The 15904-nt window shown below is 38.1% G+C and overlaps 1 protein-coding gene across 2 annotated transcripts in view; it reads right to left on the reverse strand.

The window, feature by feature from the left end:
- Positions 1–8888, reverse strand: part of TMCC1 (transmembrane and coiled-coil domain family 1) — a 170068-nt gene extending 161180 nt beyond the window's left edge. For both annotated transcript variants that reach the window (XM_004702377.2, XM_045289820.1), the window contains exon 1: positions 8646–8888. The gene's annotated coding sequence lies outside the window, so the exon portion shown is untranslated. The remainder of the gene's footprint in view (positions 1–8645) is intronic.
- Between the last annotated feature and the right edge of the window lie 7016 nt (positions 8889–15904).

Consider the following 15904-nt stretch of genomic DNA (forward strand, 5'->3'; position numbering starts at 1 on the left):
GGGGGAACTGATCACAATGATCGATGTATAACCTCTCCAGCACAAAGGGGAAGAACAGAAATGATAGTGAAGGGAGACAGCAGTCAGTGTCAGATATAAAAATAATAATTCAGAATTTATCAAGGGTTCATGAGTGGGAGGGTGGGAGAAAGAAAAAAGAGGACCTCAAACGAAATAATGTTCAGAAAATTATGATGGCATCATATGCACAAATGTGCTTGATACAATTGATGTATCACTTGATGGATTGTTATAAGAGCTGTAAGAGCCCCAAAAAATGATTTAAGAGAGAGAAAGAGAGACCAGATTAACTGGTCTGAGAAAGACTAGAGGAACTCCTAAGGCTCTTGCCCCTAAGATAATCATCTAACTGGAAACTGAAGACACTACTGGAGGTCATCACTCAGCCAAATAATAGGCTGCCTATAAAATAGATAACACCATGAAGAATGTGCTTCATAGAATAATCAACTATGCAACATGAAAAGAACAGTATTTGCCCCAAACCAAAGATTAGTGACAGAGAAAACAGACAAATGGAATCAGGGACAAAGGCCATGTACTGACACACTGTGGGGATTGCAACCAATATAATTGACCAAACCTGTGCATGAATTTTTGATTGGAAAACTAATTTTCAATATAAGCTTTTACCTAAAGCACAATAAAATATTCCCCGCCCAAAAAAAGTGTTTACTGTTTAAATCACTGCTAGGTTTTGTGTTGTCATTATTTACAATTAAATGTATCCTAAGTAATACAGTTTTTATCTAAGATTGAAATTTATGGAGCTTAAATTCTAGTAGAAACAAAGTTGCAGACTGGGACCAAGAGTTATTCCTGCTCTCAGATGACTATTGGTTGTCTTAAAGCAGTAGTTGTTAAGTGCCATCAAGTCAGCTCCGGCCCACAGCTACCCTATGCACAGCGGAAAGAAACATTGTTGCTAACGCGTGATCCTGAAAAGTTGTTCCTATGCCTGAGCCCATTGATGCAGTCGCTGTGTCAACCCTTCTCATTGAAGGTCTTCCTCTACTTCGCCAAACATGATGTCCTTCTCCAGGGGCAGGTTTCTCCTGACAATATGTCCAAAATATATAAGACGAAGTCAAGTCATCCTTGCCTCTAAGAGCACTCTAGCCTTGCTTCTTCCAATACCAATCGGTTTGTCCTTTTAAGCAGACTTTCAATATTCTTCTCCAGCACCACAATTCAAATGCATCTATTCTTCTACAGTCTTCCTTATTCAACGTCCTATGTTCACATGTGTAGGAGGCAACCGAGAATAGATTCATGGCTAGGGCCAGGTGCACCTTAGTCCCTTTAAAGTAACATCCTTACTCTTCAATGCTCTACATTAGTGGTTCTCAACCTTCTTAATGCTGCGACCCTTAACACAGCTCCTCATGTTGTGGTGACCCCCACCCCAACCATAAATTATTTTCGTTGCTACTTCATCACTGTAATTTTGCTACTGTAATGAATCAGGCGACCTCTGTGAAAGGCTCTTTTGACTCCCCCAAAGAGGTTCCCAACCCACTGGTTGAGAATCCCTGCTCTAAAGCGATCCTGTGCAGCAGATACACCAAATGAAATATGTCTTTTGTGCTCTTGACTGTTGTTTCCATGGGCATTAACTGTAATCTAAGTAAGACAAGAGTCTTGACAATTTCAACCTTTTCTTCATTTATCATGATGTTACCAATTGGTCCAGTTGTGAGCTCGGTCTTCCTTACACTGAGCTGTAATCCATACTGAAGGCTACAATCCTTGATCTGCATTAGCAAGTACTTTGATTCCCCCTCACTTTCTGCAAGCAAGGCTGTGTCATCTGCCTATCATAGGTTGTTCTAAGCTTTCTTCCAATCCTGATGTAGTACTCTTATAATCCAGCTTCTCTGATGATTTGCTCTGCATATAGATTGAACAAGATGATGAGAGGATACAACATAACCCTGATGCACACCCTCCCCTAATTTTAAACTATGCAGTATTCCCTTGTTCTGTTCATACAATTGCCTCTGGATCCATGTACAAGTTCTGAATTAACACAATGAAGTGTTATGGGATTCCCAATTTTCTCAAGGTTATCCATAGTTTGTTATGATCCACACAGTTGAATGTCTTGGCATAGTCAATGAAACACAAGTAAACATCTTTCTGGTATTCTCTGCTTTCAGCCAACCATGACCTCTTTTGAATCTGGCCTGAACTTCTGGCAGTTCCTTGTCAATGTATTGCTGCAACCATTGTTAGATGATGTTAAGTTAAAATTTTACTTGTGTGTGATATCAATGTTGTTCTATAGTTTGAGCATTATGTTGGGTCACCTTTCATTGAAATGGGCACAAATATGAATCTCTTCCATGTAGTTGGCCAGGAAGCTGTCTTCCAAATTTCCTGGCATAGACGAGTGAGTACGTCCAGGGCTTCTTCAGCTTTCTGGAACATTTCATTGGATATTCCATCAATTCCTGGATCCTTGTTTTTGGCTAATGCATTCAGTGTAGTTTGAATTTCTTCATTCAGCATCATTGGTTCTTGCTCATATGCTACCTCCCGAAATGGTGAACTATCGACTAGTTCTTTTTGATAAAGTCACTCTGGTTATTCTTTCCATCTTCTCTTGATGCTTCCTACATCATCCAATATTTTGCCTACAGAATCTTTCAGTTTCAGATATGCTGAGCATGTTTGTCCCTTTTGGTTTTCTAATTCCAGGTCCTTGTACATTTTACTGTAATATTTGGCTTTGTCTTCTCAAGCTGCCCTTTGAAATTTTCTATTTAAATTTTTTAAATAGTATTTCATGTTATTCATTTACTAAAATTTATTTATTTGGGGTTTTTCTCTGTGCTACACTGCTTTAGCTACAGAGAGTAGCTATGGAGAGTAGCCAAAGCAGTGCAGCACATAAGAAATTATATAAAAAATTATGCTTTAAGTACTATTTTATGAGAAAAAAAAGGTGCACAACAGTGGGCCTCCATTTGAATCCTTTCTTTTCCCCCACTACATCTTAATTCTTAAAAGAGGCATTAGAGAGCTCTATCTGTTGCTGCTGTTTTTTGCTTCTATGGAGTTGATTCTGACTCATGGTTACCCTATGTGCACATACTTAGAACTACTTGATAGGATTTTGAAGGCTGTGACCTTTCAAAAGCAAACTGCCAGGCTTGTCTTCTAAGGCAACTCTGGGAGGGTTAAAACAATCATCCTTTAGATTAGTGAAGTGCTTAACTAGTTTGTGCCATTCAAGTACCTGACAGAGGTGCATCTATCTATCTATATAAAAATCTGGAAGAAAACGAAAAATAGGTTTTTTAAAAGAGGTTGTTTCCATGGATAACTAGAAGACAGGAATCAGAAATTAAACAGGTTTTCTTCACTTCTGATTTTTTTCAAGATTGTCTTAAACTCAATTCATTGCCAATCAATCAATTCCAACTCATAGCAACCATTCTTAGCTGAATAGAACTGCCCCTGTGAGTTTCCAAGATTGGAAATCTTTACAGCAGTATAAAGCCTCATCGTTCTCCCAAGGAGTGGCTGCTGGTTTCCAACTGTTGTTCTATAGTTGTTCTACAGCCCAATGTGCAACTCACTATGCTAATGGTCCTGTAAGCTAGCCTTGGACTGCTAACCGCAAGATCTGTGGCTCAATACAACAAACCACTCCATGGGAGAATGATTAGACTACCTGCTCTCTTAAAGATCTACAGCCTTGGAAACCCTGTCAGTCAGAAGCAACTCAATGGCAATGACTCTGGTTCTTGGTTTGGTTTTCATTATTAAAACATTTGTAAAATTGTTTAAAACGTTTAAAACTGCTTTTAGACTTATGATTATGCATGTGAAGATTCTACTGTGGTTCAAAGCTGGTATTTCAACAAAGTCCTAAAACCTGTTGCTTTACTGCAAGCATCTGGTACAGTACCTTGTCCATAAGAGATGCTCAAATGTCTGCTGGCTTGAATTACTAGGGGATCTATACCATGAACTGCCACTGAGGAATCTGAGAACATAAACTTAACATGCTGGAATCTCTCTCTTTCCAATCAAGTTTGCCAGGTAAGTGCTTAAGCTGTGTTCTATATTCTACAATATGTAAATTATTCTATAGTGTCCACAATATTTGAGTACTGTTCTGTCAGAAAGGTACCATATATACTCGAGTATAAGCCAACCTGAATATCAGCCGAGACACCTAATTTTACCACAAAAACTGCATTAAAAATGTACTGAAAAACTCAGCTTATACTCAAGTATATATGATAGTTCATCTCATATCAGTTTTTCATGTGCTGTATTAAGACCACTAGTACTTTTCTGAGACCACTAGCAAGTGTTATTCTCAATCTCCTACTTCATTTCCACTAGAATGGTGGGTCCGTTTGGGTGGAATTGTTTTATCTCCAGCATATACACAATGTTGCGTTGTCTCAATTCAGTAAGTGGGAAAAAAGAGGTGTTCCATAAATGCCAAAGTTACCAATTAACTACCATATTGCTAAATTAAATGGTTAATTCTCAGTCCTCATTTTAATTGTAATATTTGACAGTATTAAGCAATCCTTCATTTGGAGTCAAGATCAAGACCCACCCAGTTTTCTTCCTTCCTCCCTGGATGCTCCTACCAATTCTCTCTTAGTGTTCCCTCCTTATCTCCATATTCTCTAAACTCTAGACTTCTCCAGAATTAAGTTCTTTAACCTGCTCTCATTTCAATCTCTACTCTCTTGGTTATTTCATTTAGTATTATGGCTTCAATCTATATGTTAACAACATTCAAATGTATACCTTCCAGTGAGTCCTGTTCTTTCCCTCTATCAGTATTCCTCATTTCAATAAATGACTTCATCCTTTCAAGAACTCAGAGCAAAAACTTTAGCACTGCCTTCACCTCCTGTGTTTTGTCACAGCACACATCTTTTCTATCAGCAAAATTTGTTGACTTTACTTCAAAAATATATCCAGAATCAAAACATGCCTTTTACCATTTTCACTGCTATTCCCAACCGGCGCAAAGTTAAATTTCTTAATATGGCTCTTCTATCCATGTCTCTGTGACACCCACCCGATGATTGGACTATGCAAATAGGGCATGTGAAACACTAATAGAAGAGACTGATCAGTTTAGTTGTCATTCAATTTGCCATAAGAGGGCTATCTCAGAAGCAGGAACAGAGAGAATTCCTGGGACCATCAAGGAAGAAGAGCTACTAGCAGAGTACACTCAAGATCCCTCCCTGCTTAAAGTAGCAGAGGCTACTTTAAGTAGCTTTTACTTATTAAGTAGAAGCCACCTTATTCCAAGACCACAGGCCAAGGCAAGGAGACCAAGAGATACAGTCGAGGAACAATGCTGACACTGTGAGGCACAGTAGCAAGTGGACTTCCTGACCCAAGGAGGCAGATGTCAAGGGATCATCATGTGTTTGAGAGGCTGAGGATTAGAAAGAGACTTAGCTGATAGCTGAGTAGAGGCACTGTTGTGGACAAAAGCCTGTATCTTTAATGTTTTCTGATCCTGGTTTATCATAATCTACTAATTTCCCTAATAAACCCTCATAATTGTTAAGTACTATCTGTGAATTGTGTGTGTCCATTGCAGTGGATTATCAAACCCAGTGGAGAGGAAGAGTGCTGTGGGAGGAATGGCTTGTATCAGAATACGAGGAAAAAGGATGCAGGGTGCAGGCATGTCTGACCTTTGCATTCCATTAGTAGGCCTTGGGCTGATGAGGAATTGGATTCTCCTTCCTTGTGCAGCCAGAGATCAGATGTGGCCTCCACACTGCTTACTCACCAACTGTGATTACCTCCAGCTATTGAACTCACTATCGAACTCAATTCATTCCAAATTCATGTTCGAACACCGAAGTTCAAGAACTGAACTTATCTTTCCCATAAGAAATAATGGGACTTTAAATCACTATCGAGGTTTTCTCACATATCACTCTCGGATACACTATCACCATTAAGTTGTTTCTGATTTATCAGATTTAACAGTAAATTTTCAACTCCTTCAATGGTCTGGGTTCTTTGTTATGTGGCTAACAGTTTCACACCTTTCGTAACATTAGCCACTTTATCACGGTTTGTTTGTTTTTCAATGTTGAAAATGTCCACATAGCTATGTTGTCTTCAGCCACCAATCAGATAAGCAGCGACCTGATTCAAATTTCGCAATTTCTTTCTGGTGGTTATCACAGTTTTCCTCTTAGCTTTACTGCTGGTATCACTAACTTTCTTTGTAGCCATGGTTATGATATTTTATGCAAATAAAGTGGGGGGAAAGGCACAATGACGAATAATTTAATGCATAACAGAAACATCTTATGTTGACTGAGCCACAGCAGTGCTAGACTGAAGCATCACCTCCCTGCATCGGCAGCAAGAGGAGACCAGTGACTCACTCTCTTTGCCAGTACAGGTTTCCTCAAGTCAGATTTTCAGTTCAACTATGGGGCAAACTTACAAACACCAAAAAAATGGTATATTTTTTAAACTTTGCTGTTTAAGCTGTGCTAAGTTTGATCTTAGAACTGGTCGACACACGAATTCTACCTTGCAAGTCTGGCTAGACCAGAGGATGTACACTGGTACAGATGGGAGCTGGAAATCCAGGAAATCCAGGGCGGATGAGCCCTACGGGACCAGTGGTGTGAGTGGCGATACTGGGAGGGTAGAGGGAGAGTGGGTAGGAAAGAGGGAACCGATTATAAGGAACTATATGTGACCTCCTCCCTGGGGGACGGACAGCTGGGAAGTGGGTGAGGGGAGATGTCGGACAGGGCAAGATATGACAAAATAACAATTTATAAATTATCAAGGGCTCATGAGGGGGGGGGTGCAGGGAGGGAGGGAAAAATGAGGACCTAATGCCGGGGGCTTAAGTGGAGAGGAAGTGTTTTGAGAATGATGAGGGCAATGAATGTACAAATGTGCTTTATACAATTGATGTATGTATGGATTGTGATGAGTTGTGTGTGTCTCTTATAATGTTTTTAAAAAAAAAAAAAAAAGAACTGGTCAGCAACATGGTGTCACTGTAATCCAAAATATCATCTTCTCTCACGTAGATTATTAACAGTTTTCTAACTGGTCTTCCTCTGTTTGCTCTTGCCCAATAACAGCAAAATATAAATCAAATTCACTTCACTGCCCAAAACCCTTTAAAGATATCCCATCTCACTCAGAATAAAAACTAACATCCTACAAAAGTCCAGCAGTAGCAACATCATTTCTGTGTTTTTTAGAAATGAGCCCCGCCCCTGACTTATAAATTTCTAATATAGATTTTAACAAGTTCTCTAAAGGTAATTCACATACACATTAAATTTTAAAAAGCACTTCCATACGGCATCACAAGATATGCACCCACTCTTATCATTCATCAAACATGGTAAGTTCTGTCTCAAGGCCTCTGTACCTGCCATTCTCTATGCCTGGAATACTCTTCCATGTATTTGCCCACCTCAACGGTCTCACCTCTTTTAAGGCTTCTCTCAAATGTCACTGTCTCTGAAAGATCATCTCTGATCACCCAATTCAATCCTATCTGCAGTAGCCTCATTCCTCACTTCTCTGCTTTATTTTTCTTTTAGAAATTGTCACCAACTAATGAATTTATTACCTATTTTAAACTGGCTGATACCTAGCCCACAATACCACCAGCCCACCACATAAGTATGGAGGATTTAAAATATTCTGATTCATGGTGGTACTGTCCCATCAAAAAATAATTCACACAAACTTTATCATCTAACCCTCAAGAATCCTATGAGGCAGGTAAATAAAGCAAGTAACAATACATTCATTTAAGAAATGACAAAAGGGGAGGGAGGGGGAAAATGAGCAACAGATATTAAGGGCTAAAGTAGAAGGCAAATGATGAGAGCAACTAATGTACATATGTGCTTGACACAATGGATGGATGTATGGATTGTGATAAGAACTGTACAAACCCCCAATAAAATAATTTTTTTTAAATGAGAAAAGATACACTAAAAGTCTCTCAACTCCCAAACTCGCTGTCACCGACTCAACTCTGACTCAAAGCAACCGTGTAGGACTGAGCAGAACTGTTCCTGTGGGTTTCTAAGACAGTAAATTTTTACAGCAGTAGAATACCTCATTTTTCTCCCACAAGTGGCTGGTAGTTTCAAACTGCTGACCTTGTAGTTAGCAGCCCACCTGGAGGCTGGGCCATCAAGGTTCCCCTTTAAGTCTCACAGCATAGTATTAGTAATGTCCAAACTGGAACTGAAGTCTCAAGAACCTTAGTTCAAAATTCTGTTACTTCACATTTCCTCTTATAGCTAATATTGAACCGCACTATAAAATCATATACAGCTATATATTTTGCTAAAGGGTCTAAAACATCCATTGTTCACACTATATAAGACTAACCAAATGTTCAATAACATTCTGAAAGAATGTAATAAAAACTGTTACATTGCATCGGAAGAACATTTTTGCTGAGGTAAGGCAATTGCTAGGAAACGAGAGAATGGGAAAATAAGGAAGATGGAATAAATGAATTAATTAAAATTGAGCTCTATGGAGGAAGAATAAATGTATCATTTCATATTGCTCAGAGCACCTAAGTGATACAATTTTGTAGAAGAAAAATGACATACCTCCTCAAGATCCCAGCAACAGATTTCCTTTCTTTGCATAGATGAGGATGAATAGTTGTAATCCAAAATGTTTCCCAAAAAAGTTCTTTTTAAAAAAGACATAGAAATAGAAGATCCATATGAAAAGAAATCCAATCTGGATGGGTGGACACTGTCTTCTAAATCTTGTGATTAAGAGCAGCTGTTCATCAAATGTCAACATCTGCAGAAAGTGTGAACCATGGATACGTCTTCTTGAGAAGATAATATCTGCTGGGACAGAGGAGCGAGAGGAGAAAAACTACTGAGTACAAATGACTGCTTGACAATTACCAGTTCTAAGGCTGCTAAATTTTCAAGTTGGCATTAGTGAACACTGAAAGATTAAATGAAGTACCTAAGTCCATATGGTACTGTGAGGCTTATCGATAAGAGCACAACCAATGGTACACTTCAGCAGATAATCTAGTTCTCTGATTAACAACAAGTTGCTATGTGTTAAAGAAAACTTAAAACTCTACTTCTTGGGTTTTTTTTTAATAAAAGATAACAGCTATATCAAACTACCAAACAAACATATACACAGACTACATGAAGTTGACATACAGATCAAGCATTCTGGTGCCTTATAAAAGAAACAACAGCACCACCAAGACTCCACTGCCTGTATTTTTTAACAAGGCTGTGTGTGACTTGTGATTTTTCTGTTTCGGTTATTGCTCTACTTTATCCCAATTTCTAAAAATTGGGTCTACTCTGGTTTCAGGTCCTCGGCCATGACTGAACAATGAAGAACTGTTTGTAGCCGCAGAAGAAAATTACAACTACACTAATACACATCAAAGTCAAATTCCTTAAAGCAAAACTCTTAGAAGTATCCAGAGGGGAAAAAACAAGCATATACAGAGATATAAAAATAAGAATGGTGTCAGATTTCTTGTTGAAAACCATGCAAACCAGAAGACAGTTGGCAACATGTATAAAGTTAAAACATTTGTCAATTTAAAATTCTATGCCCACTGAAAATAGTGGGGTTTTCAAAAATCATATCATTGTGAATGAGGGGGGAGTGCGGAGTGGGGACTCAAAGCCCATCTGTAGGCAACTGTACATCCCCTACGGAAGGGTGGCGGGGAGATGAGCAAGTCAGGTGCAGTGTGGCAACGATGAAACAGACAACTTTCCTCTACTTCCTAAATGCTTCCTCCCCGGCCACTATCATGATCCCAATTCTACCTTACAAATCCGGCTAGAACAGAGGATGTACACTGGTACAGATAGGAGCTGGAAACACAGGGAATCCAGGATGGATGATCCCTTCAGGACCATGCAGAGAGTGGCAATACTGGGAGGGTGGAGTGGAAATGGGGAACCGATTACAGGGAATCTACATATAACCTCCTCCCTGGGGGACAGACAACAGAAAAGTGGGTAATGGGAGACGTCGGACAGTGTAAGATATGGCAAAATAATAATTTATAAATTATCAAGGGTTCATGAGGGTGGGAGGTGCCGGAGGGAGGGGAGTAAAATGAGGAGCTGATGCCAGGGGCTTAAGTGGAGAGCAAATGTGCTGAGAATGACAAGGGTAACAAATGTATAAATGTGCTTTATACAATTGATGTATGTACGGATTGTGATAAGAATTGTATGAGCCCCCATAAAATGATTATTTTTTAAAAATAGTGATTTTTAAAGGCAAATTAAAGGCTTTTCGCATAAACAAAAGCAAAAAGAATCCACCACCAACAGACCTGCACTACAAGAAGTAGAAGAAGTTCTCCCAAAAGGAGGAAAATTATGTCAGATAGAAATCTGGAATTACACAAAAGAATAAGAAGCACACACAAAAAAATTGTTTTTAAAGAAGCAGTCAAGGGTGGACATAGAACATACAAAATTTGACAAAGGCTTTTTAATTAGAAAGCAGATTAAAATCTGCATGATTAAAATAGAGCCCTAGCAAGGATTTTCATATTACACATATGAAGGAGCTTCAAAAAGTTCACAGAAAATAGAGTAAGAGATAATGAAACTTTTCCACACATTTTTTGAAGCCCCCAAATGTCTCCATCTTTCAAAAAAAAAACAAACTCAAAGGACCCTGACTACGAAAACTCAACATCATCACATTCCTCTAAATCAGTGGTTCTCAACCTTCCTAAAGCTGCGGCCCTTTAATACAGCTCCTCATGTTGTGGTGACCACCCCCAACCATAAAAATATTTTTGTTGCTACTTCATAATCATAACTTTGCTACTTTTATGAATCAGGCGACCCCTGTGAAAGGGTCACCCCCAAGGGGTCTCGACCCACAAGTTGAGAACCGCTGCTCTAAATTGAAGACCTGCTTTTAACTCTTTAAAAAAAAAGGTCCCTAGATGTTATCCAATCACAGAGAGTACACCTTTTGGAAAATTAAAATCTTCTTAGTTCCCATCCCAGTGTTCGTATTTCAAACTGGTTTTCAAAGCCTTTTGAAGGACGTGCCTACAGTGAAGTTTCTTTCTTTCTTTCTTTCTTTTTTTTTTTTTTATGCAGTGAAGTTTCTTAAGATAAAGTGTGACCACAGCCAATATATAATTTATCTATTTTCACGCTGTCTCCAGGGAACTCCAAAACCATTTGGTAATAAGCTACAGAGACAGCTCCTTGTATTCTGAATAACATCACGTTTCAATGATCTTGTGCTCCAAACTGGCAAAAGAAGAAATTTTTCGCTAAGTCGTCCTGAGCAAAGTACAATTTGACAAAACAAAAGGCAACAAAGCAATAGCTGCACATAAAAATTCAGGATCAGGTGTTAAAATGAGGGGGAGAGAAACATCAATATTTGAGGTCACTTTATTATAGCCCGAACCTCAAGAGAAATGTGGTTTATAAGAATAAAGCCTCTATAATATCACTGAAGCTGGTAATTCACAGTATGGAAATCCTTCCTACTATTGTAGTAAATACAGAATTTTATGTACTCAGATATTCCCTGGGACCACTAAGATTTCATAATCTATTCATGGTGAGAGATAATTTGCAAATCTAAGACAACTAACTAAATGATTGTTGTTAGGTCCCACATAGTAGTTCCAATTCATAGTGACCTGGTTTACAATAGAACCAAAACACCACCTGGTTCTGCGCCATCCTCACAACTGTTTTATGTTCAAAATCACTGTGGCAAGCACGGTGCTAATCCACTTTGTGAGGGGTCTTCCTCTTCCTCCCGGTCCTTCTACATCACCAAGCATGATGTCCTTTCTCCAAGCACTGGTTTCTCCTGACATGGCCACAGTATAGGAGACAAAGTCTTGCAATCCTTGCCTCTACAGAACATTCCGGCTGTACTTCTTCCTAGAAAGATTTGGTTTTTTTAGCAGCTCGTGGTAGTTTCAATATTCTTCGCCAGCACCATAATTCAAATGCATCAATTCCTCTTCAGTCTTCATCAATGCCCTATTTCCACATGCATATGAGGCAACTGAAAATAGCATGGCTGGGTAAATGCACCTCAGTCCTCAAAGTAACATCCTTGCTTTACATTTTAAAGAGGTCTTGTACAGATTTGCCTTATGAAATGCATCATTTGCCCTCTTGACTGCTGCTTCCATGAACATTGATTGTGGATCCAAGCAAAATGAAATCCTTGACAACTTCAAACTTTTCTCCATTTATCTTGATGTTACCCTATTTATTAGTCCAGTTGTGAGGATTCGGGTCTTCTTTACATTGAATTGTAATCCATACTGAAGGCTGCAATAATTGATCTTCATCACCAAGTGCTTCAAGTCCTCCTTACTTTCAGCAAGCGAGGGTGTGCCCTCTGCATATTACAGGTTAATAAGCCTTCCTCTAATCCTGATGCTGAATTCTTCTTCATACAAGTAACCTTCTCTGATTATTTGTTCAACTACATGGTACACAACAAAACTCAGGATGTTCTTCTGATAGAATTCTAGAGGAAAACTATCTATTATTACCATCTGGACCTAAAATTCTTTACTCTGTAATGACAACTAGCCATTTCTGTGATTTCAATGAATACCAAGAGAAATCATGAGAATGTAGCATTTTCTCAGTATTTTACCCCAGACCAAGATATGGCAATATCCATCTAATTAGGAGCTCCAGTGGCATAGTTACAAGTTGGGCTGGTTCCCAAAAGGTCAGCAGTTCAAAACCACCAGCTGCTCTTTGGGTGAAAGACATGACTTTCTAATCCCATAAAGAGTTAACAGTCTTAGAAACCCACAGGGGCAGTTCTACTCTGTCTTATAGGGTCACTATGAGGTGGCATTGACTTGATGGCAGTGAGTTTTTGGTTTTTCCTCTTAACAATAAAACTTTTAATCAATCAAAAGAAAACAAACAATATATATATATATACATACATATATATACATATATATATTCAAACAGAAAACTTCTACAATATTGAAAAAATAGCCTAATGATTAAAACTCAAATGTCCTTCAACTGATGAATGGATTGGCAAAATGTTGTATATCCATTATCCTATTCTATTCCCAATGAATCCATTCTGACACAGGGCAGAGTAGAACTGTTCCATAGGATTTCCAAGACTATAAATCTTTAAGGAAGCAGACTGCCTCATCTTTCTCCTGAGGAGCAGGTTGAGGACGAATGGGTTCCAAACCTCTTGGTTAGCAATCTAACACCTAACTCACTGTACCACTGGGAGACACACACACACACACACACACACTCGCTCAAATGTGCCCTGCACTGTGAAATATTATTTAGCCATCAAAAAGAAAAAAGGAGTAAGGTACTGATACACATTACCAAATAGATGACTCTTGAAAACATTATGTTAAGAGGCTAAATATACACACACAAAACACCTTGTATGATTCTATTCATATGACAAAGACAGAAAGCAAATAGCTAGTTGCCAAGGACTCATGAAAAGGGAAGCGGATGATTTAAAAAAAAAGAAAGAAAGAAAGAAAGAAAAGGGAAGAGGGAGTGGCTCCTCATTGAGTAATAGGTCTCTTTTTGAGGTAATGGAAATGTTCTGAAACTAGATTGTGCTGATGATTGTACAACATTGTGAATACACCAAAGGTCACTAGATTCTATATTTTAAATGTAGTTTATGCTTTAAAAATAAATTTTGTCAAATAGTAGTTATCTAGTATTTGTATGTCCCACTACTTAACAAAATGTTATGTGCACTAATAATTGATCAAAAATACTTTCCCAAATGCAATATAGTCATGTTACATTATAGAAAAGGCAACAGCATAGAGACAGTAAACATATCAGTGGTTGCCAAAGGTTGGTGGGAGGAGGGTTGAGTTAGTAAAGTGATTCTCCTATGATAGTATAGTGGTAAATACAAGACATTAAAAATTTGTCAAAAAATTGTCAAAGCCCACATAACTGTAAAGCACAGAGAATAAACCTTAAATATGTAAGCTTTAAATAATTATGTATTAGGAGGTAGAGGGATGGAATGCAAAAGAATCTAAGTGTATGAAACCACATCACGGAAGGTGATGAGGGAATAAAGTGTTGATTTTACTAACACTGAAAATTAGTTGAGTTGAAACACCGAAGGTAAAAAGAACTGTAAGTAAACATTGTATTGCAGTTGGCAAAGTTACTTCCCAAGAGTCTCACCACTGCCATTAAATCTACTGCCATTAAGTCAATTCTGACTCATAGCAGCCTTTAGGACAAAGCAGACCTTAGGGTCCCCATGGCTATAAATCTTTATGGAAGCAGGCTGCCATGCCTTTCTCCCAAGTGACTAGTGGGTTCAAACACCCCAACCTTTTGGTTTGTAGCTGAGCACGTCAATCATTATAACCAGGACTCACTTCCCAAGGGAGTACAGGTTAACAATTCTGAAACCACTAAACAGGAATTAGAATTGAAGAATTCAGTAAATAGGTGTCAGATGGTGAGACCCAAGCGGAGTTAGTTAACCCATTGCCAACAAGTCAATTCCAACTATTAAAAACACCTAATAGGGTTTCTGAAACTGTAAATCTTTGTGAGAACAGATAGCCTCACCTTTCTCTCCCAAAGCTGTTGGGTTTGCAACCTTTGAAGTGAAAGTTTATAAATAAGCAATTCTAATCCCTGTGGTAATGGATTACAGTTGGAGTCATCACTCTGGCCATGTTTCGCTTAACCCAGATACAAATGGTTACATATAAAATATGTATACATATGTGTATATACAGGAGTAGATAACAAATATATCTCATTGTTCTGTCACCTGAGAGGGCCTGGAATCAACAATGCAGGCAAACCTAGCACCTAGATTTTGGTTTTGAAATCTATTCTCTAATAACCAGGGCTCCTTGGGAAGACAACTGGACTAAATCAAGAAATACAAAAGTGACCCTGAAGCATTATTGCCAGAGAGTAAGAAATTCCTCATTTAAAAAGGCCAATGCTGGGGATACGAATCAATATAGTCACCCAATGGCCAAAGCTAGAACAATTTGAGCACTAAAAAAATTAGATTAAATAAAGTACAAAATAAATTCTATGAAACCACATAAATGATTGACTAAATAATAGTGAGAACAGATAAATCTCGGATGTAGATCCCAAATAATTTATGAATTCCAAATACTTATGGAGCATAACTAGTCACTCTTTAGTGTGGGCTGTGTGTACTGACTTCATTCCAAAATGTACAGTTTGGAAAGCGGAAAAAAAATGTCTAATTTACAGGAGAGAAACTGATAGTATCTGAAGTCAAGTGAATGAGTGTTTCACCAGCACTGATTAAGTTATATGATAGTATGTACCTTTGATACATACTGAGCATAAAAATGGCATATCTGTGGTTTTCTTCCATAAATACATTATACTTTTAACCATGATACTAACATGAGACAACTTCCAGTTGAAAGACATTCTACAAAATGTCTCACTGGAATCTTCAAAATAGCCGAACTTGGCAAAAACAAGGAAAGCCTCCGAAATTAACAAAAACATGAGGAGGAGCTTTAATATGACTACAAAATGTAAAATAAGATCCTAACTGGGATCCTAGAAAGGAAAAGAGAAGAAAAAAAAAGAAGAAAGGAAAGAAAAAAATCAGGTAAAAACTACTGTGGAAATGTAAAAAGAGCATGGACATAGCTAATAATAATGTATCAATATTAACTCAGTAATTTTATCAAATAAAAATCATCTGACTCTAATATGTTAACAATAAGGGAAATTGGGTGTGAGAAAGGAAGGGATTCTCTGCAGTATCTTTACAATCATTTTTTAAATCTTAACTATTTGAAACTTTG

Source organism: Echinops telfairi, unplaced genomic scaffold (assembly GCF_000313985.2).
Source record: "Echinops telfairi isolate 266 unplaced genomic scaffold, ASM31398v2 ScPeMD7_31;HRSCAF=116, whole genome shotgun sequence".
Classification (NCBI taxonomy): domain Eukaryota; kingdom Metazoa; phylum Chordata; class Mammalia; order Afrosoricida; family Tenrecidae; genus Echinops; species Echinops telfairi.